General features: G+C 29.6%; 1 protein-coding gene across 2 annotated transcripts in view; it reads left to right on the top strand.

Annotated features, from left to right (window-relative positions):
* Positions 1-24,817, top strand: part of Mef2 (myocyte enhancer factor 2) — a 245,927-nt gene that overhangs the window by 145,368 nt on the left and 75,742 nt on the right. The gene's annotated exons all lie outside the window — the stretch shown is intronic.

Below are 24,817 nucleotides of genomic sequence, written 5' to 3'. Positions count from 1 at the left end.
TCTAATGGTTATGTAACAAAATTAGACAAAATATTTAAGGCATTTGTTTTTCCACTTAAATATGTGGGGCATTTCATGTCAAGTGAACCAACTTTTTAAATCGATGTCTTCCGATCGGGATGAAATTTGCACCAAGGTTAGTTCTATTGGATAGTAATTCAGACACAATTTTCTATCAAAAATAAATTTTCTATAAAAAAAAAGTCAAAAAAGTTTTTGATTTCGGAAAAAAAATATTAAAAAAATTTTATTTTTTTTAAATATTTTTTTTCGAAAGATTGATGAAAGAGCTATCTAAACTATTTGGGATACATTTAGCTAAGAACAATAGGTAATAAGTTACATGGATAAGAAAAAACACCTGCTTGACCAAAATGTCAAACTTTGACCCCCTCTAACTCAGAGAGTTCTCGACCGATCTTGTTGAAAAATTGTGTCTGATTTACTATCCAATAGAACTAACCTTGGTGCAAATTTCATTCCGATCGGAAGACATCGATTTCAAAAGTTGGTTCACTTGACATGAATTGCTCCATGTACTTGTTTTTTAATAATATGTTACTTAAATTTAATCCATAACCTTTAAATGTCGTTCATTTATTTAAATTTTAAAACAAGTTACATACAGATTCGTATCAATACTCACACATCGTTGTATTGCCATCATATTGATTAAATATTCAATCGAATTTCCATAAAAAAAAAATTTTAAAATTTTACGTCCTTTACATTGTATCAGAGCTGTAAAAGAATGATTCAATTAATTGTAATTTTTTGAAAACTTTTGAATGCTTTCATTCCATTCAAACAATTAATTGAATTCACTTAGCGCCATGGATATTTAGTTTTGTTTTCGATTCGTCTGGTTGGTCGGGCTTCAAATACGATCTCTTACGATTCGCGTGATCGAAATGGATTAATTTTTCATCTCAAGTAATGATCGGTGCAAAAATAATTTTCTTTTCAAACAAACAAAGTCGTCTTTCAAGGTCTCTCAGCTTCAATTCGTATGATACCCAATTTCCCTACTTTTGGGTGAATCCTGCTGCTCGCAAACGTTTTAAAATTGCTGCTTGAGAAGCTCCCAATGATTTTGCAAGCTCTTGTTGAGTTTGCCAACAATCATTACGGATTAAGTCCTTCATTTCTTAGTCTTCAAACTTTTTTGGCTGGACTGGTTGATATTTGTCTATCAAGATAAAATCGCACGATCCCGGTGGCCAGTTCATATCACCTCCATATGAGATGACCATGCCCTCAAATCGCTCGTGCAGAATGTATAATGTCGCATGAGCTATTTGCACGTGTTGTTGAACTCAAACTGAACAAATGACAGTCAATTCGACAGATGTAGCTTCAACAATATGACCGCTATCAACTGTCAAAGTTCGGAAGTTCCTGTTGGAAGACCCTTTCTATCACTCAGGTGATTTGTATGTATTTAAGTATTTTCACACATTTATACATGTGAATTCTGTTTTTTTTTTAAAGGCAGCAGCAAGTATAATCCTTATAAAGAAGTGTATATTTTTTATATATTTTTTGTTTAAAATAAAATTATTCATACATACTACAGACACAAATATTCATATAAGGATGACTCTGAAAAATTTTGTCAATATTTTTAACCGGAATTTGAGTGAAATTTTGGTTTATGAATGTTTTAAGAATGCTGAACGTTTTCACACATCCCGCTAGTGGCGGCAAAAAAGTATTTAAAATAGTTGTTATTCGAAAATTATTATTTTCAAATTATTCGCAAGAAATGCCTTGATTGTTCAAACAAACTTTATTCGAATGTCAGGTATTTATTGTGGGGTCAATTGGTATTTTACCATTCCCAAGTTATATAGTCCAGCATAAATTTATGTAATGGCCTTATATATATACTACTGGTTCCTTTTCGCTAGTCAAGTGACTAGTCTACTGCTACTCTCACGAACTACAGGGATGTTAAGCAAATTACTTCGAAAAATTCATATAAATAATTCTTAAATTGACCTACATAGTTTGTACAATCTAAGAATGAACAAAATACAACATTTTTATCCTTTGATCCAACTTATATAGCCCAATTAAGAATAAACAAGTAAGAGAGCTATATTCGGCTGTGTCGAATCTTATATACCCTTCACCAAATTATACTTTAAAATAATTTTTTTTAAATATTTTTATTTAAAAAAAATTTATAGCCTTTTTGTAGTTTTTTAAAAAAAAATGTTTGATGAACAAAAAATTCGGGTTAAAAAATATTTTTCCCGATTTTGACCCATTGTAGGTCCAACTTACTATAGCCTTATCTACATCGTTGCAATGGACTTTGAAATATCTATCATTAGATATCCATATTGTCTATATTAATGACTTGGTAATCCAGATATAGATCAAAAATAGGTCAAAAATCGAGGTTGTCCCGGTTTTTTGCTCATATCTCCGTTATTTATGGACGGATTTTGCTGATTTTAAATAGCAAACTTCTCGAAAGCATGTCTGATAGAATTATTGAAGATTTGGATCCCGAAGATATCTGGGGTCTTCAGAAAATTGATTTCAACAGACATACAGACGGACATGGCTTAATCGACTCCGCTATCTATAAGGATCCAGAATATATATACTTTATAGGGTCGGAAATGAAAAATGTAGAAATTACAAACGGAATGACAAATAAAAAATCCATTTTCCCATTTTCAACATTGAATTTGAATAAGAAAAATGGGAAAAGATTTTTTTATTTATAATTGGGTTGATAAACATTTTAACAAATATTCTTAAACGACAGATTAACTAAACATTTTAATCAGTGCCATCCTAATGCACAATTTATACACAATTCCACATATCCTAAGAGCTTTAATAACATTAAGCAGAGCTTTTAGAGATAAAAAATACATTTAGCAATACAAGTGGATATTTGTCTATGGATATGGATACGGATATGTGTATTTCTATTTATATTTGTTTCATTTATAAAGAAATGAAGTAAAAATAAAAAAATATTAGATTTATGTGATATTAAATCAAATGGAAATAAAAATTAAATTGTGTTTTAAAGAGTTGTAATTAGATGGCTTAATTAAGTACGTTAAAGCTAAGAACGGGAATCGAACCTGCAATCCTCAGACTGCTAGTCTTAGATGTTAACCAACAAGTCTACAGAGGAAATTCTAGTTTTATATAAAAACAAGTAAGAGTTTTATATTCGGCTCTTCGGAATCTTATACACCCTTCACTAAGTTATACTTTAAAATGCAAATTTTAAATATAATAAAATTTAATTTTTTTTTTTTAATTTGTTAGTGAACAAAATTTAATTTTTTAAAATTCAAAACTGTTTCATTTTAAAAAATTCAAAATTTTATTTTTATTTAATTTATTGGTGAAGAAAATATAATTTTTTTTTTTTTTGTATTTATTTTAAATTCAAAAATTTTATTTTTAATTTATTAGTGAAAATAATTTTATGTGAAAAAATTTTTTTTGGTCAAATGTTTTGTAACTCAAAATAATTTTTAACTTTTTTTGAAAATCAAAAACTTTGTTGACTTTTTTTTCAAAATGGTCCATTTTTAATTTTTGTTTTTGCTCAAAAGAAAGCTTAGGTCTATTCCTTTCAGACCTATTTGGTCGCTTAGTGGGATATCTATCAAAATAAATATTTTGTAACTCAAGACATACAATTTTCGACTTTTTTTTACAAAATTAACCATTTTTTTAAAACTTTTTTTTGCTCAAAAAAAAGCTTAGATATTTACCTTTTCCTTTGGTCGCTTAGTGGGATATATATCAAAATAAATTTTTGTAACTCAAGATTTTGAATTTTTTTTTTTGTCAAAATCGGACTTATTTTTTCCAAAATGGGCCCTTTTTTTTTTGCTCAAAATAAAGCTTAGGTCTATACCTTCAAGAGCTTTTTGGTATCCTAGTGGGATATATATCAAAATAAAAATTTTATCACAAAAATTGTATGTCTTGAGTTACAAAAAACACTTGCTTGGCCAAAATGTCAAATTTTGACTCCCTCTATCTCTGATAGCACTTTAAATTTCTTTGTACATGCCACCAAATGCCCACTATTCACTAGTAATTTCCCTAGTATGCTGAATATATCAATTGAGCTACTTTCAATTAAATTCGGGTGTAAAATACTGCAACTAAAAGCTGTGCAAACAGCCTGGAGGGTGATTATTTGTAGCTTACACATTCGTCAACATGGATCTATTTGGAATGATGAATATAGAATTTTAACTTGTTTTTACAACCTTCAGCAATAGTGCTAAGGGTGTTAATACTTAAGTTTGTCATTTTACTTGTAATTTTTCCAAATTTACAAAGATGTCCGAAGGCCCCAGGACTCCGCATGTAAATATCTAATATACGTTCGAATCAGATATACGACTAAAGGTATTGAATATCAACAAAATTGATCCACACCCTTTATAATTATTATTATAAGTACAGATGGCGCCATCATACATTATATAGTGGCTCATATTAAATATTATTTTCAAGCAACACTCAAAAACATGTGTTTTATTTCAAACTAAACAATAAGAAGTTATGCGTTGGTCACTATAAAGAAACATAAATTCTTGGGAAAGAAAAATATAAAAAAACAAAAAAACTGTCGTCTACAGGAGGTCACATATGAATACAGATTTCAAGTTGTAGATGAACATGAACTTCAAGTAGCTGGTGTTATTTTTTCTACTTACCTCATGATCTGAGTAACTTGAAGAATACTCACAATGATTCAGAAAACGCAATCGCAACACCATGACATTAGATAGTAGGGTTGTCAATTATTCGAGTTTTATTTTAATCGAATAAAAGTTCATAATTTTCTTTCCTTTATGAGTGATCGATTAAAATTTCCTGGATTCGAACGAATAACGAGGAATTTAATAATTTAATAAAATTTGCATTAATTTTTGTTTTTTTTTAATTTTAATTCGATTAATCGCCAATTATTGATCGAATATTTTTTTCTCAATTGACAAATGGTATTCATTCGAATAAAAACTATATTCTTTCCACGATTATTCGAATAACAACTAGGGTTGTCAATTATTCGAGTTTTTTTTTAATCGATTGAAATTCCTTATTTTTTTCCTTCACGAGTAATCGATTAATTTTTAAAATTTCCTTCATTATTTGAACAAATAACGAGTAAAAATTATTATTCGAATAACTTTAATAAAATTTGCAATAATAATTTATTTTTTTTAATTTGAATTAGAAATTAAATTTATTCGAGTATTCGATTAATCGTCAATTGTTGATCGAATATTTTTTTTATTCTCAATTGAAAAATGTTATTCATTCGAATAAAAAATATATGTTTTCCTCGATTATTCGAATAAGTTTTATTCGAATAACAACCCTAGTAGATACATGCATACTACGGTTGTCAATTATTCGAGTATTTTTCAACGATTAAAATTCCTTATTTTTTTCCTTTACGAGTAATCGATTCATTTTTAAAATTTCCAGCATTATTCGAACAGTAAAAGTTATTATTCGAATAACTTAATAAAATTTGCAATAATAATTTTTTTTTTTTAATTTGAATTAGAAATTAAATTTATTCGAGTATTCGATTAATCGTCAATTATTGATCGAATATTTTTTTTATTCTAAATTGAAAAATGTTAATCAATCCAATAAAAACTATATTATTTCCACGATTATTCGAATAACAACCCTAGTAGATACATGCATTCTACGGTTGTCAATTATTCGAGTTTTATTTTAATCGATTAAAATTCCTTATTTTTTTCCTTTACGAGTAATCGATTAATTTTTAAAAATTCCTGAATTATTCGAACAAATAACGAGTAAAAAATATTATTCGAATAACTTAATAAAATACATATACAATAATATTTTTTTTTTAATTTGAACTAGAAAATAAAAAAAATTGATCGAATAATTTTTTATTCTAAATTAAAAAAAATTTATTCTTTCGAAAAAACTATATAATTTTCTCGATTATTCGAATAATTTTTATTCCAATAACAACCCTAGTGGAGACATATATACTAGGGTTGTCAATTATTCGAGTTTTATTTTAATCGATTAAAATTCTTTATTTTTTCCCGAGTAATCGATTCATTTTTAAAATTTCCTGCATTATTCGATCAAATAACGAGTAAAAACTATTAATCGACTTTATAATGTACATTTTTTTTAAAAAAATTTGAACTTGAAAATAAATTTATTCGAGTATGTATTCGATTAATTGTCAATTATTGATCGAATATTTTTTTATTCTCAATTGAAAAATGTTATTCATTCGAATAAATAATATATGTTTTCCTGGATTATTCGAATAATTTTTATTCCAATATCAACCCTAGTAGATACATGAAAACTGGGTTGTCAATTATTCTAGTTTTTTTTAATCGATTAAAATTCCGTATTTTTATCCTTTACGTGTAATCGATTAATTTTATAATAACTTAATAAATATACAATTATAATGTACATTTATTTTTTTTAATTTAAATTTGAAATTTTTTAAATTTGAATTATTGAGCGAATATTTTTTTTATTCTCAATTGTAAAATGTTAATCATTCCAATCATAAACTATATTATTTACACGATTATTCGAATAACAACCCTAATAGATACATGCACACGTTGTCAATTATTCGAGTATTTTTTTAATCGATTAAAATTCCTTATTTTTTTCCTTTACGAGTAATCGATTAATTTTTAAAATGTTCTGCATTATTCGAACAAATAACGAGTAAAACCTATTCTTCGAATAACTTAATAAAAGTATACAATAATATTATTTTTTTTAATTTGAACTAGAAAATTAAATTTATTCGAGTATTCGATTAATCGCCAATTATTATTCGAATAATTTTTTATTCTAATTTAAATAATGTTATTCATTCGAATAAAAACTATATTATTTTCACGATTATTCGAATAACAACCCTATTAGATACATACATACTAGGATTGTCAATTTTTCGAGTTTTATTTTAATTGATGAAAATTCTTTATTTTTTTTCCTTATCGAGTGATAATCGATCACTTTTTAAAATTATTATTCGAGTAACTTAATAAAATATACAATAATATTTTATTTTTTTAGATTTGAACCAGAAATTATATTTATTCGAGTATTCGATTAATCGTTAATTATTAATCGAATAATTTTTTATCCCAATTTAAAAAATGTTATGTTTTCCTCGATTATTCGAATAATTTTTATTCGAATGACAACCCAGTAGATACACATTATTCGAATAACTTAATAAAATATACAATAATAATTAATTTTTTTTTAATTTGAAATAGAAATTAAATTTATTCGAGTATTCGATTAATCGCCAATTATTAATCGAGTAATTTTTTATTCTAATTTAATAAAATGTTATTCATTCGATTAAAAAATATATGATTTTCTCGATTATTCGAATAATTTTTATCCGAATGACAACCCTAGTAGATACATAACTACTCGTATGTAGGTATGGTATGGTTGCATACAGAATGTCCTTGTAATTTAAAACGCCTGCTACTTTAAATGTGTTTCAGATTTATTTAATGGTTGTAATGAATGTTGTTGTTGTTGTTGCTGTTCTTTTTGGAGTTTCTGTTCCTTAACACACCGTTTTAAAAATGCATGCACACATAGCAGTGCAGTTGGAAATGTTGTTGTTGTTGCGCCTGTGCATAGAGCCGTTTGTTCTTTGTTGCTTTAGTTTTTTTAAACGGCTGCAACAATATTGCACATATGTGCAACATGCGTCAACCAGTCAATTTCAACAGCAGCAATGCAGGAAAGAACACTGTCTGGCTGGCAGTTAGGCAGGCAGACAAACGGACAAATACCCTTGCATGGAACCATTAAACAACTTTGTCATCATTATGAACCAACCATGTTTGAATTCAAACACATTTAGTTGATGTTTAATGTTTTTCCTCAGTTGTTGTTTTTGCTGCTATTTTATGGTGTTGAATGTAAACATTTCTGAAGGCGTTTTGTCGCTGCTTTTAGTTGCATGTCTAAGTGGCACATGCGTAAAAGTGCGAAGAAATATTGATGCCAAAAGTCACTGATTCTACATATATATATTTTCTTCATGTCTGTGTAAGAGGGTAGCTGTTGTGTTATTTTAGTTGATGCTTTGTTTTTGTTTGTAAAAACCCCCTTTTAAAATAAATAAATAAATTACAAAATTAATTTTTATGGTGTTTTCTATGGAAAGATACCCATAGTAAGGACGATCGGAAGGAAACAAATTGTAATTAAATTAAAATTTTAAACAAATAATTAGTTTTTTGTTTTTTTTTTTTTAATTTATATAGAGAACATAAGCATTAAAAACTATAAACTAAAGCCCTTCAAATTATAGTTATAATTGAAACATAAATTCAAATAGATGTCGATTTTATATATGGGGGATTTCATGTCAAATGAAACATTTTCTGAAATCGATGTCTTCCGATCAGAATGAAAGGTTAGTTCAATTGGATAGTAATTCAGACACAATTTTCCAACAAGATCGGTGGAGAACTCTCTGAGTAAGAGGGTGTCAAAATTTGGCATTTTGGCCAAGCAGATGTTTTTTCCCATCCATGTAACTTATTACCTATTGTTCTTAGCAAAATGTGTCGCAAATAGTTATAGATACATAGCTATTTTTTCAATCTTTCAAAAACAAAAAAAATGTTTGACATTTTTTTTCGAAATCAAAAACTTTTTGAATTTTTCTTTCAAAATGAGAATTTTTTTCTGAAAAGAAAACTTAGATATTTTACTTGAAGACCTATTTGGTCGCTTAGTGGGATGCGAATTGGATATCTATCACAAAAAAAAAAACAAATTTTAACTCAAAACATACAATTTTTGACTTCTTTTTTGCAAAATCAAAAACTTTGTTGATTTTTTTTTAAAAATGGACCCTTTTTTATTTTTTTTTTTTGCTCAAGAAAAAGCTTACTAGATATTTTCCTTGAATATCTATCAAAATAAATATTTTGTAACTAAGACATACAATTTTTGACTTTTTTTTGCAAAATCGAACTTTTTTTTCAAAATGGGCCCTTTTTTAATATTTTCCTTCGGGGCTGGGAAAATACTTTGAACATAAATAGGGAACACATCAAGGTTTCCAAAGCTGCTTTCCGTTTTCTGATTCCAGCTTTGGGATGTTGAAATTTTGATAAAAAAAATAGGTCAAATTCCGAAGAGCGTAGGGCCGATATATTCCAAAAATAAGACATGTTTTTTATACCAAAATATTCTCCGTAAGCCCTTAGCGCCAAATTATCGTAAGCGACATTTTCAAATTTTTTTTTTTTATTGCAGAAATTAAAATTTTATGGACCGACTGATGTTTTAGCGTTCTCAGAATATCAAAATTGTTAATAACTTCAAAAATATAGGGGGTAAGATTTTATCGTAAGTTAATGTTTACATTTTACAGTAAACGAATTTTATCGTAAGCGACACACAGTGGTATAGAAAAAAAAGAGGGAAGTAAATCTGTAACTTCTAAATGATTAGATTGGTTTGAATGAAATTTCACATGCGCAAAGAAGAAGTATTGTCGAGTTTAAGTTTTGAACGTGGACCTCATGGACCTACCAAGGGCGCGACCAAGGGTCCTCAAAGTAGGACACCTCGGGTATGTTACATTTTTAAAACGATCATATTTCTTCGTTTGAGTTTTGATTTCAAACAAATTACATATATTGAATCTTCTCATGGAGCTGTCAATTATCTCTTATAGCTTAGGAGATATTCGTATTTAAAAATTAAATTTTCAACATTTTTACCCACCCTACTCCAGTTTTTTGATAACAGCGTATCCAAATATTTCCCGACTTTCTTCAGTTTTCCTTTATTGGACTAACAACACATGTATGTGTCAAAGAAGAAAAATAATTATTTAAAAACAAGTAAGAGTGTTATATTCGGCTGTGCCGAATCTTATATACCCTTCACCAAAATTAAATTTTTTTTTAGTTTTTTTTTTTCATTTTTTGGAAAAAAAATTTTTCGATTGTTATTTTAATTTTTTTTTTTTTAAATTTAAAATTTTTTTTTTGGTTTTTTAAATTTTTTTTTTTTGATTTTTTGAAATTCTCAGCGAGTTGTATAGTTTTCCCTAATTAATTTGCCACGTAAAAAACATAAGGTAGACATGTTATATATCAATGGATAGAGGATTTTGTTTGCTTTTCAAAAATGTATATAACTTTTGACAATTAAAAAATTCATGGAATACTTTTTGAAAAATATGACAAAAAATGCTTTTTATTGAGTTTTTGCATAGATACAAATTTTAAGGCGCACCGCCCCTTAAAATTTTGTGTCGCCCATTTTAATAACTTAAACTCGAATACTACTTGGATACGCCCACGTCAAATTTTATGCTGATCGGTTCAGCCATTTACATAGATTATTTCCAAATAAAAATTTAAAATACCACAGTCTTTGTTTTTTCTTTATAAAAGTTTTTGTTTCGGTATTCGGCCAAATTTTGACGAATTCCGAATATTGGCCGATTTTTGAAACCGAATATTCGGTCAGACTCTAATGAAGAATAGTAGGGGCATTTGGCATAATATTTTACATTTACTAAAAAAAAACATTTTTATTTTTCCTTAAACAATTCTAATCTATTTCCCCAACATCAGCTAAAATTTGAAGAATAATAAAGGATGGTTAACAACAAGTTTAATCTTATTATGTAGAATTATTTTGTAATTGTTTTTGTTATGAAAATTAGTACTTAAAAGTTTAAATAAAAAAAAAAAATGTTTTAAGGAAATCTAACTCACTTAAGTTAGAAATTTGTTTTTTTTTTGCAGGGGAAATTGGAGTTGGGTTAATTAATATGTAGGTAGGTATGCATTAAAAATTATTCTTGTTGTATTTTATAATGACTAATTAAAATTGAAAGAAATAATAATTGAAATACTTATTTCATTCCCCTTACTATTTATTATTTACTTACGCATATTTAAGCCACAATATATAAAAAGTATTTTTCAAGAGGTGGTCCATGGTTTTGTAGCTTTGCCAGAGTTTCTATTTTTAAGACCACAATAAATCATGAGTTTGCTTTTAATTTATATTAAATGTATTGCTCATAAAATGGAAATATTTATATTAAAACCACGTTTAGTTATTCATAAATTTATATTAAGAATAAAAAAAGTAACGCAAATTAATAATTTGTGGTTTAATAAAGAAAATAAGAAATGGTTAATGGTTTTTATTATTATTATTAAAACAATGAAAAAAAACCTAGTCTATGTTCGCTCAGCATTTAAAAGAATTGTGATTGAAAATTGGAATAAGTGGACCACAAACTAATTTTTTTGATACAATTGAGTTAAAGCCACAAAATTATGAAGTGTTTTTGACTAATTTTACTTAAACAATTTTAAAATAATATTTTTAATGAAAAACTTTTTCATCCCGATTTTATTGTGTTAAAAATCGGCAAATATCTCCGGAATCTGAACACATTAAGGGTTAGCTTTGTCTAGATATTTGTTAAGCAGAGCTTTCTTTCTAGATGTTTAAGATTTTATTCAGAATATTTTGCCCGATTCAGTTTTGAATCGCTCTTAAGCATACATATTTTACTGTTTTTTTCAATGTCAAAATTCTCATGACTATATCTGATGATTACATGTATGTCCGTATATTATTTGAGGGCTTCGGAAAACCAATTTCAACTAAAACACGGACAGACACATGAATATCGTAGAGCCTGCATAATATAATTTATTTAATAATAAGTATTGTAGGAATTAAAGACTGAAATATAAACTTTTATATTCTCTTACCCTTAAAAAGGCAATAGTTTTGTCAGAAAGGCAAACAAACGTCTTACCCCATGTCTAAACTTGACAAATATTTATCATAACAATTAATGACGCACAGTGGTATGAGAATAAAAAAAGAGGGAAATAAATCTGTAACTTCTAAACCCTTACGCCGATTTGAATGAAATTTCACATGCGTAAAGAGGAAGTGTAGTCGAGTTTATGTTTTGATTTTGGACCTCTTCGTTTGTGTTCCGATTTAAAAAAAATTACACATACTGAATCTTCTCATCGAGCACTATATAAAACCTCGTCGCAGCTATCAATTATCTCTTACAGCTTAGGAGATAGTCGCATTTGAAAATCTAATTTTCAACATTTTTTCCCACCCTACACCAGTTTTTTGGTGACCGCGGTTCCAAATATTCTCCGATTTTATCCGCAATTTTTTTGGGAAAAAAGTACTTCTATTCTTTTTAAGTTATCTAAAAATTTTCTAAGAGGATGTATAATGAATTTATACTTTTTGAAAAGCAAGCTTTATGCCAAATATTTTAAATGAAAAAAACATTTATAATTTTTGATAACGACGGCATCAGATCCATTCAAAAATTGCCTATTTTTAATGTAAAATTCAAATTTAGGGCAAAAATTCTCAAATCGCATACTCGATATCAAAATGTAGTAACCTATTTTAGATGGCCCAATAAGTTTTTAATTATTTTGTAAAGGGTTCCGATAACTCCGCCCCTATTATGGATATTATAGCCAAAAAACGAATAAATCCCATTTTTGGGATTTTTCAAGATTTTTTTGGGAATTGCGGGATACTTGATTACAAATTTCAAAATTTGTTTTTATTTTTCCATTTTAAATAGAAAAATCTACATAACTGTGAAATTTCATTAACAAATATTCATAAATAAAAATTTTATTTCAATTTGAAAAATTTGTATCATTAAAAAGCATTTATTGTCATATTTTTCAAAAAAGTATTCCATTAATTTGTTCATTGTCAAAAGTTATATACATTATTGGAAAGTAGACAAAATCTTCTATCCATTGATATATAACATGTCTACATTATGTTTTTTACGTGGCAAATTAATTAGGGAAAATATAAGAATTTACCTAGTGCTCGATGAGAAGATTCTATATATGTAAGTTTTTTGAAATCGGAACACAAACAAAAACTCGTCAACACTTCCTCTTTGCGCATGTGAAATTTCGTTTAAATTGGACTAAGTGTTTAGAAATTACAGATTTATTTCCCTCTTTTTTTTCTCATACCACTGTGTGACGTTTGTTGTCAAGACAAAGTTGTCTGTGCAAAAGCAGTAACAATTTAGTCATAATAATAATTTTTATCTTGACAACCATTTTGACGTTTATCTTGATAAAAGTTTAAAAGGTATAGACAGGGGGTTAAGATCATAAGCAATAAAATTAGTTTTTTTTTCAAATACAATGTTTAACGACTTAAGTTGCAATTGGCATACAAATTTTGGATTTTTTTAAAATTTTTAGCTTTTGTATAATATAAATTTATTCAAAGTATTGGCCACTGATAGATATGACTTTTTTTCATCTTTCTGGCAACATATAGATATCGTGCCAAAAGAACTGATCATCTTTTGAGGGCAATTTGTATTTCGGGCGATTTTTGTATTTCGTGTCAAAATCACCACTTCTGAACCGAACCAACCATCTTTCGCACATTGAAAACGATGGAACACCATATGGGCAATTCCATATCATCGTACGTGACATTTGTACGCCTATAGAGTGGAATAGATTTTGCAAAAATAAGACTATGTATCTGAAAAATAATTTGGTCTTTATGTTCCATTCAGAAGCTACTATATTTTAAAATAATAAAAAGTTCTTTCGAAATATTGTTGTCCAAAATATTGAGCGAAATAAGGGTATATCGTACGTGACATAAAACGAAACTCATTTTGAGGTACATGTAGAAATATGCGAAAATTTGCGAATAGTGAGAGGCGCTATGTTTTCTTTTAATTTCTTACACTAAACGAAATATTTATCCTTTACAATCCGTCATATTTAAATAAAAACTATCTTTGGATGATTTTATAATAAATAAAATTAAATATCGTACGTGACAGATTTTTCTCTTATAATAAAACAATATATATTTTGTAAATATATGTATACAAAAACTAAAAAAATTAATAGAAAATATACATTCGGTTTCAATAAACAATTTGACAATAGCAAAAAAACTATCAGAGTAAAATTCATTTCATACTACAAACTAGGGAGCCTAGTTTTCGCCGCAATTTTAGCCTAAACATTAAAAAAACAAATATAATCAGTTTAAACTATTATTTTTATACCCTTCACCTTCGTGAGAAGGGTATATATAAGTTTGTCATTCCGTTTGTAATTTCTACATTTTTCATTTCCGACCCTATAAAGTATATATATTCTGGATCCTTATAGATAGCGGAGTCGATTAAGCCATGTCAGTTTGTCTGTCTGTTGAAATCAATTTTCTGAAGACCCCAGATATCTTCGGGATCCAAATCTTCAATAATTCTGTCGGACATGCTTTCGAGAAGTTTGCTTTTTAAAATCAGCAAAATCGGTCCATAAATAACGGAGATATGAGCAAAAATCCGGGACAACCTCGATTTTTGATCTATATCTGGATTACTAAGTCATTAATATAGACAATATGGATATCTAATGATAGATATTTCAAAGTCAATTGCAACGATGTAGATAAGACGACCACGACCTATAATGGGTCAAAATCGGGAAAAATATTTTTTAACCCGAATTTTTTTTTTCATCAAAAAATTTTTTTTGTCATAAATTTTTTTTCCAAAAAAAACAAAAATTTGGAAAAAACTTTTTTTTAAAAAAATTAAAAAACAATTTCAAAAAAAAATTTTTTTTTAAAAACAATAAAAAAAAAATTAAATTTTGTTTTAAAATGTTGTAATATGATCTAAATACTTTAACATTTCATTATTTTCTTCTATCCAAATCATCTTGAAAAAAGTTTCAAGGGTTTTTGTGTTTTCAGTCGTGGTAGCGATTCTCGTGGAATTGCCCATATGCTTTGGTGAGCAATCGGTGTGCTTCAAATTAAAGAAATAAAGCAAAACTTCCCGCATATGACGCTGGTTTGTTGGTACAAAATTCGACATTTTCGAAGCAAAAAAAAAAAAACGTTGTTGTTTACACTATAAACAGTATCATTACTTTTTCACTTTCTCAGTAATGCTACATCAGGAAGATATGATAGGAAGATGTGGTTACGATTCCAATTGAAATCAATCTGTTTGTTATTTTCTTTAGCACTAACGTTGTTATAACAACAACTTAAAAGTACAGCATTAATACCTTAACACACAAATTTATTAAAACAATTTTTTTTATTTTATCTATTTCAAGATAGGGTTCTATAGTTGTAACAAAAAGTCGACCTTTCGACTTTTTCTATTTCCAAAAAGTCGACTTTTCGACTTCTTATGGAACTTTTTTTCAAGGAATTATGAATTTGATTAACTCAATCATCCAACTTTGTTAGCATCATCTTCATAAGTATTTACTTCTTTTTTCCTTTAGCTTATTATAAATGTTATTATTATTGTTGCTATTGTTGCTGTAATTGGTTTTCTGCTCTTATGGCCATTATCCTTTTGTTGTTGTTATTGTTATTGTTGTCATGCTAATCAAATCAATTAGTCGTTACTCAGAGAATGTTGAATGTTGTTTACGTGTTTGTAAGAAGGTGAGTTGTTGTTTGTCGTCCGTAATGACAAGATATAATTTCCTGACTGACAGGAAATATTTCGTATTGGTTTAATAAACGCGTACTTGACATTTGAATGGATATTTTCCCATTTTTTTTGTTGTTTCTAGTTGTTTGCTTTTGCTGCTGTTAAACAAAGGATATTAGGATAAATGGTAACAAAAGGTTGTGTTGTAAAAGTTCAAATGATGTTTGTATGAACCAAAAAAAAAGAAGAAAAAAATCAACAAATGGAAAAATACGTTTCGGGGGAATCACACTTGGATTTATGTGAGTGACCTTAAGCACCTTAAGAACATTTTTCTCAACTTAGAGTAGCATAATTTGATTTTGAAAAATTAATTTAATAAACTATGAGTATACGACTTAAACAAGTGGGATTTACAATATATGACGTATCATTTTGAAGGGTATAGATTAGGATGGGTCAATATTTTTGGTCAACAGAGCTAAAACGTAATCTACGAAAAATTCTAAGAAAATTTCCCCAAGAAACTATGGGTCTAAAGTCAAAACCTAGCTCCCACTGAGAGACTTCAAAATACACGTTTCAGAAATTTCTTTTTGATTGGAACAGAAAAATTCTGAAAGTGCATGTTGATTAGATCATTTATGTAGAATAAACTTATAGTCCAGCAGGTCTGATTTTTTTTTTACAGTGAGTGAATGTTTTAATTTTTTGAACGAAGGGAGCATTATCTTAACTGAAAAAAATGTTGTAAGTTAATGTCTGAGAGATTCTTATTGTCAGGGTTATATCGTGCAATTTTATGGGGATACTTTTTGTGGAAGATCTTAACACTCTATCTCCAATCAAAAAGTCTTAATTTGTTGGACAGTGAAATTTCTTAAACGTGTATTTTGAAGTCGCTCAGCGGGATCTAGGTTTTTATTTTAGACCCATACTTTCTTTTGGTAATTTTCTTAGAATTTTGTGTAGATTCCGATTTTGCTATATGCCTGGCACTTTTTTCACACCCGAACAAATTGACACATCCTAGTATACATATTTCTGTCATTTATTCCACTTAAGGTAGGGTCACACATGACAAATATTTGACGAAAAAGACGTAACCACTAAATAAAATACATTTGAATTCTATTATTTATTTCAAAAACTTATTTTACTTAGGATGATTCAAAACAAAACATTTAGTATTATTTTATTTGATGCTGTTTGATCTTACATAACACTTTTAAGAGTAAACACGTCAAACAAATTTGTGATAAAAAAAAGTGGTTACGCTGTTTTGAGCAAATATTTGCCATGTGTGACCCTACCTTTAGTTTTTGAACATTATAGCGTAAACAAAAAAGTTTGTTTTTTGCTTCGAAAATGTCGAATGACGCCAACAAAGCGTCATATGCGGGAAGTTTTGCTTTACTTCTTTCTTCTCTTGTGTTCCATCGGTTTCAACGTGCGATTGATGGTTTGTTCGGTTCTGAAGTGGTGATTTTGGCACGGAAGACAAAGATCCCCCAGGCCAGTCAAAAAAGTTTAAAGACCAAGAATTGAAGGCATTACTTCATGAAGATTGTTATCATACTCAACAAGAGCTTTCAAAATCATTGGGAGTTACTCAATCAGCAATTTTGAAGCAGCAGGATTCATCCAAATGCATTGGAAATGGGTACCATACGAATTGAAGCCTATAGACCTTGAAAGATGATTTTGATTGTCTGAAATGCAGCTTCAACGGTATAAAAGAAAATTATTTTTGCACCGAAGTCCGGCCAACCAGTCGAAACGACACCCAAGCTAAATATCCATGGAGCTAAGGTCATTCTCTGTATTTTGTGGAACAAAAGGATCGTATCTATTATGAGCTGCTGAATTCTAGCCAGATCATCACAGGGAACCTGTACCGAACCCAACTGATTCGTTTGAAGCGAGTATTGGCCGAAAAACTCCCAGAATATACGGCCAGACATGAAACCGTGATATTCCATCATGACAACGTTTGCTCACATGTTGCAATAACTGTTAAAAAGTATTTAGAATGAAGTGATTGGGAAGTTTTGCCTCTCCCTCTTTATAGTCCAAACCCTGCCCAGACCGACTACTGTTTGTTTTGATCGATGTAGAACGCTCTCTCTGGGATAGGCTTCACTTCAGAACAGAGTATCCGATATTGCCTTCATTAGTTCTTGGCCTCAAAAGATAAGCTGTTATTTTTGCTCTATTGTAAAATGTTTCAAAATAAAAGCTAAACATTTTAGATAATTGCTCCCACTGTTTTAGTTAAAGTCGCATACACGGGATATATTGTCTTTGTATCCATTTCCGAAATGTAAATTTGTATGGTTAATAATTTTCAAGATGGATAGAAAAAAATCGGATGTAAGTTTGAAGGAAGACGATATCTTTGTGATAATAAATACCAGCGACTCTGATCAAAATATATTCCTGATTCCGAGGATGAAATAGATGAGTCTTCAAGCAAATCTGATGAAGTCTTAGACTATGATAATACTGCAACAGTGTTGACCAATGAAAATTCCAATCTTCCAGTAGTATGAGGAGAACCATCGAAATTATTTTGCCCTGGAGTTTCCTTCACTGATGAGATTGAGCCCATTCTGTTAGGGCTCCACTTACAAGAAATTCAACTGCGATCCGAGTCTTTAAATGTTTGTTTCCAGAATCGTTGTTTATTTTTATAGCGCAATGCTCAATTGAACGATTGAGCCTTCTTAAAAAGAGAAGGTTGTAATATACCAACGCAAAAATATGGCTCTAGGATTGTTGTCAACTGTCCTAAAGCCTTTGTTTTCTATAATTAGAGCATAGGAGAGATGATATTTCTGATCAAAAAGTTAAAACCTATAAACAGAACAGAAAATCGAGTAAATGGTGGCGTAAAGTTTTTTCAAGCTCTTAATGACATATTCTCCATCCTGAAAGTATCCACAAAAAATCCCAATTGAAGGAGTTTGTCGTTCCACTTGTGGAATAGCTCATTGCGCAAGGCAGAACTATGAACAAATTCAAAAGGATATCTACAATAAAAGGTCCTAGGTCAAAAAGAACAAAGAACATTCTAGGAATCTTTAGGAATGATCCTATTATTTCAGTTACCGAATTTGGTGTTTACATAGTAATTTAAGGGTACTTATGTCAGAAAGGAAAGGGAAGTTTACTGATGATCAATGGTGACACCGATATCGATATTAATGGGCCCAATTTCCAAGGGTGTATTCCAATGGGTACATTCCTAAAAATATTTCAGGTGGAGATTGCTGATATGATCTACTGAAGGTTTGGGAAGAAGATTGAGGAATATTAGGATTTTTGTTTCAACGTGCGAGAGATGATTTGTGCGGTTTGGTTTACGAGGTAGTTCACTACATGCGAACAATCAAGTAGAGTCGAAGGGACCCCGTTTTGACAGGTTTGTGCGGTTTAGAAGTGGAGATTTTGATACGGAAGACAAATATCGTCCAGGCCAGCCAAACAAATTTGAAGACCAAGAATTGGAGGCCATTATTCCATGAAGGTTGTTGTTATGTCAAATAGCCAGGCTTTATATTCCTACGAGATGAATACGGTTCGCACAATGAACTCACATTGTGCTGGGTATTTGGTCATGAGGTCACTAAGGAAATAATTCGTTCTTGGGTTGAATCGGAATTTTACCAGCATTGGGGAAACTTATATGGGATAAGACAGTCCAAATGGTTCATTCCCATTCATTTGCACATGTTGCGGAACGCTTTATCCATTCATGGTGATTTGCAAATGAACTGAATAAATGAAAGCCAATTCGACAGATGTAGCTTCAACAATATGGCCGCTATCTACTGTCAAAGTTCGGAAGTCTCTTTATTTTATATTTCTTCGTAATACAAATTCAATTTGGTTTGTTTTTAATGTCTCACAACTTTTTATTTAACGTAACAATTCTTTATAACTATAAACCCTACTCTGGTCAATTTAAAAACAAAACATTAACATTTTTATGACATTTTTCTAAAACGAAAAATAAAGGATCTTAAACTTTTGGTCAAAATAAAGAAATCCTTTTAGCAAACCCAACACAAACGTACATTATTTAAGGGAGATGATTCCAAAATACTTAAAAACAAAAATGAAAAAAACATTATTATACCCAGTTATACATAAAATTTACCAACAAACTGTTGCTTGTTTTCTATGACGTCTACAAAGAAACCGAACGAGCACGAGGCAAGAGCAAAAGGGTGGGGGAGAAAGTGTGCATGTGTCAGTGTTTATGTGAGAGGTATGGTGGAGTTTGTCAGCAAACATCTACAGAGTTGAGATATTATTTTCCCCCCATTTATTTCCTCTTCTATTTTCCCACTAAGGGTGAGAGATTGAAGCAGTAGCAGGGAAATAACAATAATTGTACTCATTATACACACACACAGACCAAAAAAGTATTTTTGTGAAAAAAGTACCTTTGCGTAGGTGTTTCAAAATGGAAATGTATAAAGAAAGACCGAAAAAATGCTGAAGAATACAAATCAAATGTCTATTTGGTAGGAGTACTTAGGAGTAGCGATGACAGAAAATATATTAATGATTCAATGGATGTGTGTGCCGTGTTTTCATTTCGATTTATTTCTTGTTCCGTTGAGTGACAATAACAAAAATCATATGGTTGTCATTATTATTTTCCTTCTATTTTTTTTTTTTTTTTTGAACAACTTTTGTTTTCAATCTTCGCTGTGTTTTTCCAAATAGTCAGTAGTACACAGCCGTAGATGAAATAAATGCCAGCAACAACAATAAATTTATTGAGTTTTGAAACAAAATTGAGTGAAATTCAAAAGCGCAAACGTGAGAATGTGTGTACAATATTGAAAAAAACACACTAACACTAATTTAATCCATGTGTACTAGGAATAATACAAATGTACTTATTTATTCATGAATGTATGTAGGTGTTTTGAGTAAGTTCCTTTTTCTATTTGATTCTTATTGAGTTGCCGTTTTCGTGTGGTGAGAGTAAGTGCTAGAGAGAGAGTGCTTAAAGATATTTAATTTCATGTGATTTTTTATATCGTTTACTTTCGTTTAACGGTACCTAAAAAATATTGCTCAAATAAGAGTTTGGATATGCTCTCTTGTATACAAAATGTAAAAATTATTGCTATTTGGTTTGAAAGAGAATTTTGATATGGATAATGCTAATAGGAATTTCACATAGAATGTGCAAAAAAAAATATATTTGGTTAACAAAGGCTTAATTGAACTGTTTGCTTCTGGAAATTAAACAAGTTGGGAGAAAATGTAAAATTTTGCTCTCAAAACATACAATAGTAAAAGGAAGGAAACAAAAATGTTCGACAAGGTATCGGACCTTACCTGTTCCAATTTTAATAAAGCTTATTTAGCTTCGTTTCAATATATATTTCTGAAAAATCCTTACTTTTGAACACATTATATTGAACCAATAAATCGTTCTTGAACAAATGATATCTCAAAAAAAGTATCTTCCATTTTCTAAATATTTATAACTGAATAATACATAACTGAAATAAATTTTAGAGTGGAGTCATGAGGGGACCCCGAGATAATAAACATTTAGTATAAATGTCCAAATATTTCGATATTTTGTATAAATTAAAAATGCGTGATTCACAACAGATGGCGTATCTTTTGAACGCGGTTATTGTCTTTAATAATATATATGTAATTTTGAAGGGTACATATCTGTCATTTATTCTCACTTAGTTATTGAACGTTTAGGGTAAACTACAAAGTTTTTTTTGCTTCGAAAATGTCGAATTTAGTGCTAACAAAACGTCATATTCTTTAACTCTTTAATTTATTTGTTCGCCGAAGAGTAAATGTAAATGTGTTCCATCAGTTTCAACATGCAAGAGAAAGTTTGTGCGCTTTGATTTACGTGGTAGTTCACTGCAAGCGAACAATCAAGTAGAGTCGAAGGAACCCCGTTTTGACAGGTTTGTGCGGTTTAGAAGTGGTGATTTTGACACGGAAGACAAATATCGTCCAGGCCAGCCAAAAAAGTTTGAAGATCAAGAATTGGAGGTCATTATTCCATGAAGGTTGTTGTCAAACTCAACAAGAGCTTGCAAAATCATTGGGAGCTACTCAATCAGCAAACGTTTGCAAGCAGTAGTATTCATCCAAAAGCAGGGACATTGTATGAATAGAAGTCGAGAGACCTTGAAAAGCGAAAAATGCTGCCGAAATCCATAACAAAGCCAAATATTCATGGCGCTAAGATAATGCTCTGTGTTTGGTGGGACCAAAAGCGCCTATCTAATATGAGTTGCTGAAATCAGGGCACCTGTACCGAACACAACTGATTCGCTTGAAGCGACCATTGGCCAAAAAAACGCCCAGAATATGCGACCAGACATGAAACCATAATATGGCATCATGACATCGTTCGGCCACATGTTGCAATACCTGTTAAAAAGTATTTAGAATGAAGTGCTTGGGAAGTTTTGCCTCAACCGGCTTATAGTTCAGATCGTGCCCCGTCCGTCTACTATTTGTTTCGATCCATGCAGAACGCTCTCTCTGGGATACGCTTCACTTCAGAACAGAGTATCCGAAATTGACTTGATTCGTTCTTGGCCTCAAAAGATGTATTTAAAATTAAAGTTATTGGGGACTGGATGTCCGGAAGACGGGCGGGCTTATCACGACGTGAATTAAGTGAAAAATATTCAATTAACAGATCAGTTATTTCCAGGCTCATTTCAGGAGGATGTCCTCGTAAAACCACACGATATGATGATTCCTTGATCAAAACAGCAATGCAAAAAGATCATACAGTAGCAGCTAGTCAAGTAAGAAGAAGTTTAAGATTATGCGTTAGCGAAAGAACAATCCGTAGCATAGCAGTAGATGCCGGATTATTCAGCCGAAGACCAGCAAAAAAACAATTTATATCATCTAAGAACAAGAAAGCTAGACTGGAGTTTGCCAAAACCCACATCGATTGGAGTCTCCAAAAATGGAAGACAGTACTGTTCTCTGACGAATCCAAATACAACTTAAAAAGTTCCGATGGAACAAGCAGACCAAGAGGAGAAAGACTGAATCCTAAGTATTGCAAAGCAACAATTAAACATGGAGGAGGCAATGTAATGGTCTAGGGATACTTTTCTGGTTAAGGAATTGGACCAATTCATAAAATTGATGGAATTATGTACCGTTCATGTACCGTGATATATTGAAAGATGTAATGTTGCCTTATGTCAGTGAAGAGATACATACCACTTATAGGGAATTTCCAATAGGATAAAGATCCAAAGCACATCTCCAAAGTTTGTAAGACTTAGCTACAGAGCAATTAGATTCAAGTTCTTTATTGGCCTGCCAAATCTCCAGATCTCAATCCTATTGGGAACTTGTGTTAGATTGTTAATATGAAAATAAATCGTGAAAATTGCCGAAATAAGGATTTTCACGATATTTAACATTGGGATGTATTTATATTTGTATTGGTTCTATTGTTCATTGTTAACAAAACTTTTCTTCAAAAAGTATTTGAAATAAACATCTAACTTTAGTATGTCAGTTTTATATGAAGAAAAACTATTTCATAAGGATTTTAAATAAACATCTAACATTATAACGTTTTTTCTACACACCTCCTAATGGACAACACTTGCTAATTCTCATACATACCGTTATTTGTATGTTGAGCAAAGAGCTGAGAGAAAAATACCAAAGAGTAACGGTAATATTATTGTTTATTATTGTTTACAAATACCAACGATGATACATTAATACAAGTGCGGGCATGTGTGTGAAAAAAAAGCATTTTCAGTTCTCTCTAACGGTAACTCTCACTCGGTCAAAAAAGAGAGTTTATTTTTTTTATTTTTTGTGTTTTATGTTTGTGTGTGAATTATAGACTGGTTGGATTTTTTGCCGTGTTCAGTATCATTACTATACACGCACTATCGGTTGGTTGTTGACTTACGTCGTCGTTGTCGCCACAGTTCTAATCGGTCGTTTTAGGTTTTTCTGTTTTCTCGACTTTCTAGTTGTATGTGGGCTCGTTAGAACTAGTACAACAACAAAAAATCTACTCCATACTAAAGTGTGAGTGTGCCTGCCTGTGTGCTTGAAAGTGTTTGTGTTTTCCGAGTGTGTTTGTTGCTTTCGTGTGTGTTTTTATGAGTGTCGGTATTTGCCGCTAAATGTTTTACCGTATGATTCTCCGTTAGTTCTTGTAGTTAAGCTTCTCGCTTTTGGTTCCTACACCGCAAGGGGTTCGTTCGTTCTTTCGTTTAGCATCGGTACAAAAAAATGTTTCTTCTTCATTTCGACATCGTTGTTATTGTATTTCTTTCTTTCTTACGTCTTCTTCGTGTGTGAGAGTGTATGTGCGATACAACAAAACTGCATCCAAACATAAAAAAAATAAAATACAAAAACAATAACAGCAGCAACAACAACAACAATGAAAAGGAACAAGAAAAATCTGTATATTTTGAGTTAAATTTATAAAAATTTTCGTAACACAACAATACGGTTTCATTCGAGTACTGAACTCTTTTCGAGACGTGACGCGCAAATTTTTTTTATTTGTTTGATAATATATATAGAAAAATATATAATAATATATACACAGAACAAAATAATAATAACAACAACAACAAAAAATATACAAAAAAAAAAAATTAAAAATATATAAAATAAATAAACTCAGTTATTTTTAATTTTGTTTCTTATTTTTGATTTCGACGCGTGTTTATTTTAAAAATAATCTACTCAAACGAGTTCTTATACAAAAATAAAACTACTACATAAAAATACAAATTAAAAAAAATAAAAAAATAAAAATTTGTAATCAAACAAATTTATTTAAAAATAAATAATGTACCTCCTTCCTACCAAAATAATAACAAAAATCAATTAAATTTTTTTTAATTTTCATCAAAACAAAATCAAGACTTTTGAAATTTTTAATCGTTTTTAGTTTGTTTTTAAATTTCATTCAAGTGGAAAATTATATTTACAATAAAAATAACTATGTATGTGTAAATAAATGATAAAAAAAATACTTTTTTTTAAATAAATAAAAATAGATAATTATTATATGTACAAATAACAAGTGAAAACCAAAAATAAACAAATATGTTTTGAAATTCATAAAATGTTTTTTTTAAAACCAAGAAAACAATTAAAAATAAATAAAAAAAATACTCAAGTTTAAACAATTTTTTTTTAATAATTTTATTAATTAAACAAAAGCAAAATAAAAAGTGA

The sequence above is a fragment of the Calliphora vicina genome, chromosome 5 (genome assembly GCF_958450345.1).
Source record: "Calliphora vicina chromosome 5, idCalVici1.1, whole genome shotgun sequence".
In the NCBI taxonomy this organism is placed as follows: domain Eukaryota; kingdom Metazoa; phylum Arthropoda; class Insecta; order Diptera; family Calliphoridae; genus Calliphora; species Calliphora vicina.
This window is presented reverse-complemented; position numbering and strand designations above follow the sequence as displayed.